This window comes from Propithecus coquereli, unplaced genomic scaffold, assembly GCF_000956105.1.
Source record: "Propithecus coquereli isolate 6110/MARCELLA unplaced genomic scaffold, Pcoq_1.0 Scaffold93, whole genome shotgun sequence".
NCBI classification, from domain to species: Eukaryota; Metazoa; Chordata; class Mammalia; order Primates; family Indriidae; genus Propithecus; species Propithecus coquereli.
The window spans coordinates 4,402,329-4,403,229 of NW_012155618.1; the positions used below are offsets into that span (position 1 = coordinate 4,402,329).

General features: G+C 43.4%; 1 protein-coding gene across 1 annotated transcript in view; it reads left to right on the top strand.

The window, feature by feature from the left end:
- Positions 1–901, top strand: part of GCFC2 (GC-rich sequence DNA-binding factor 2) — a 61,747-nt gene that overhangs the window by 19,368 nt on the left and 41,478 nt on the right. The window lies entirely within an intron of this gene.

The window sequence follows — 901 nt, forward strand, 5'->3', positions numbered from 1 at the left end:
TCTAGATTCTAGATAGAACGGTGTTAGTAGCACTGCCCACCAAAGGAGAGAGGGCAGTGTTTGGAAGTGTGTGGGATAGTTCTTAATGATCGTAGTGATTGAGGTGTTGCTGGCACATAGTGCCTGCAGGGGAGGGGTGATAAATGCCCAGCCCAGTGCAGGACAGTTCAGCACAGTGAAGAACTGCCCCTGCTCCAAATGCCCCATTGAGAAACACTGATTAAAAGTTGAAAACTTGCCCTGTGAGGAACACTTAAAAGTGCAAAGGACATGTTGGCTAGAGAAGAAAAGATAGAGGAATGTGATAATTTTAAGGACCGATGTCTGGAAGGAGTGCATTTATTTTGTGTTCAGATGATAGAACTATTAGAAGGATCCAGTAATAGAATATCTGCCTTGAAATATTCCTGGTGGCAGAGACTGCTTGTTACCAATGGAAGACAATAGTTGATCTCTCCTCCTTAGATGATTGTGTATCAAATAGGATGATGTATGTGAAAAATTATTTGAGTTATAATCTGTGAGAACATCATGTTTCTATTGTAAAACAATATGCTAACTGTATCAGTTGATCCCATGTCTGCCCAGCATGTGCTGTGTGGAAACTGTTAGGTCCACCTCTTGGTGGACTGTTGTCCTGGTTCTTTGGCTCCTTGCTTGGAAAATTCACAAGCAGGGCCAGGATGATGGAGTGACCACAGACAGGAAGCAATTCCACACAAACAGCTTTTATTGCAGAAAGGGGCTGTACAAAGCAAGAGTACGTTCCAGAGAGGAACAGGTCAGTCTCCACAAGTGGAGAAAGATGTTGAGGACTCCCAGGTGTTTTCCTTTTATTGGCCTGGTCCAGGTGAGGGCTTACAGGAGATATGGAATGTTACCAGATGATTGATATACATGT